Here is a 2765-nt window from a genome sequence, read left to right on the forward strand (position 1 = left end):
TTAAAAATTTCGTGGAAATGGTTTGCTACTTTTTTTTTTTTTTAAGTGTTCCAGGATTTTACTAGGGAAAATGTCTTGTTGAGAGCCACCAGTAAGACTGCAAAGCAAGTCACACCCTGAGGAAAGGAGAGGAAGAAAAGATGAGGTGAATGAGTCTTAGGCTACTGTGCAGTCTAAGAAAGGTCCAACAAGGCACTGGGGAGTGTTCAAGCCAAGATGAGCCTTCAGAAAAGACCTGTGAATCCTAGAAATGGATTCACCTTGGTATCTCTGGCATGCTCCTTCTTAGACTGGAAAGCCTGGCTTTGGTGCAGATGTCTCAGTGGGTTTCAGAGTCCAGTGACTGGGGTCCTTGATCAGTGACACTCCCTGTAATTGCAGTCTGACAAGCACATACTCATGGACACCATAATCTATTTTACAGTATTAGCATGCATGTGTTTAATAGCAAAATATATATAACATGGACTATGGTGTCGGACAGAAATAAGATTAAATCCTATTTCTACCATCTTTAGCTGCAGGACCATAAATTAGATAAGTTACATCTCTGAGACTGTTTCCTCAGCTGAATAAGTGGATATAATAACACTGTACTACATGAGGAATAAATAATATGTAAAATATTATAGCTGGCTCTGAGTAGGTAAGCAAGATAAGTGTTATGCAATGTTAGCTCTAAGATTTTCTCTATCTGTAGAGTAAGGCTAAGATTATGATCAATCATGAATCTGAATGTGGCTCAAATAGTTAAGAAAATGGCACCTTAGAAACCACATGCATAAATTTAAAGAAATAAGGGCTTTGGTTTCTGTAATTAGGAGTCCAGGTCTCAGACACAGAGGCATACTATCGTCTTTATCTGTGGATGTGAATAATTCACTGATGACAAAGAGTTTTGGCTATAGGGAAAGTTACAGAATGAAGAGCTAAATCATTCAGGGAATTAACAGAAGTGTCAAGGCATTTTGAACCTATTCAGATATTAAAGCATTCTTAGAAGAACAAGATGAAAAAATAAATAAATAAAGCATTTCTACATGCCAGAAATACCAGCATAATTATCAATGATATCTGAATTAAGATAAGCTCACAGAGGGAATTTCCTGGCGGTCCAGTGGTTAGGACTCAGTGCTTCTACTGCAGGGGCCATGGGTTCAATCCACGATCAGGGAACTAAGATACCGTAAGCTGCGCAGCGTGGCCAAAGAAAAAAAGATAAGCACATAGATTATATAGATACTTGTGATTTTAACTCTCTCTAAATTTTATTTTATAGTCAACTATGAACTTGTGAAATTTCTTGTACCTACATTCTAATTCAGTATATAAAGTAACATAGGGAAATGTATGTGGCACGTTCACTTGTGGTACTTGTGTCTAGATCCACTTGGACTTAAAGTAAAGGCAAAGAAAAAAGACTAACCTCATCCATTACACATAACAGTTACAATAAACAAAAGATTAGGTAAAATAAAAATTACAGAGCACAAGTACCTGAAGTATAGGAGGAATTTATCAAGAGGATTAATTCCCTCTAATGAAAAAACACTTTTCTTGAATAGCAGACTTTTAATGGTAACAAGTATAAATGGTTTAGAATGAAACATAGATATTCTGAGTAGAATATTTAGTAGGCTGCAGTGATTTGGTCAGTATAATTTTCAAATCATTTACCATTTAATATTGATACTCCTACTAAAATGATTCATGCAGGGAAAATGCTTGTGCTTTAGCTACAGTTGGATTTTCCAAGCTAACATCAATTAATTTATATAAAATGAAATCAGAGCTAATTATATTCATCTAGTTGTTTACTAAATGTTCTTTAATGTCTCTTGATTTTAGTAAGCTCTTATTGTATTCAATAAATTGAGTATTATGAAATCTGTTGGCACAGAGATTTTATAAAGAATTGATAGAATTGAGGAGATGAAGTTAAAAAGAGAAGGTAAAAATGCGCTACACTTCAATAATGTCTGAAGAAACTTTTACAGATATTGTCATTTTCAAATGTATAATATGTTTACAGATGTGCCCTGCATTTAGTCTGCCTTGTTTTATTTTGATTTTTGTTGAGTCTCCTGCCTGCTTGCTAAAAGTTAGAATGCTTTAGGCCCATGTACAATTGAAAGCAGAGGCATCCTTGAGCTTTAAAGCATTGAACAAACTGGAAAATGCATCATACCACATACTGAAGTGAAAGAAGTCTGTGTTTTTGTGTTTTTCTTTTTAAATAAAAATTTTCAAAAAGTTAAAACAAAAAGAGACAAGGTTGATTAAAGGAAAAAAAAAAGGCATGTATCCCTTTCCCGGTTTGTGGACACAGAATTATGTTATATGCTCACTTTCAAATCCATTCCTATTATGAGTTATAATGTTTATCATCTGTTGGTTATATTGTAAATATTGGGTTAGCCAAAAAAGTTCGTTTGGTTTTTTCCATAAGATGGCTCTAGTAGCGCTTAGCTGTCTTTAACTTCATTCAAAACAATTCTGTTAGATTGCATTGTGGCAGCTGTCATATCAGTGTGCATTAAAAAAAAGCTTATCAAAATTGGTGAATTTTTGTGTAATCATTTTAATATTGAAGATGGAAGAAAAAAGCAACATTTTCAGCAAATTATGCTTTATTATTTCATGAAAGGTAAAAAAAAAGCAACTGAAACGCAAAAAAAAGATTGGTGTAATGCATGGAGAAGGTGCTGTGACTGATCAAATGTTTCAAAAGTGGTTTGAGAAGTTTCGTGCTGGAGATTTTTCGC

This window comes from Lagenorhynchus albirostris, chromosome 4, assembly GCF_949774975.1.
Source record: "Lagenorhynchus albirostris chromosome 4, mLagAlb1.1, whole genome shotgun sequence".
In the NCBI taxonomy this organism is placed as follows: Eukaryota; Metazoa; Chordata; class Mammalia; order Artiodactyla; family Delphinidae; genus Lagenorhynchus; species Lagenorhynchus albirostris.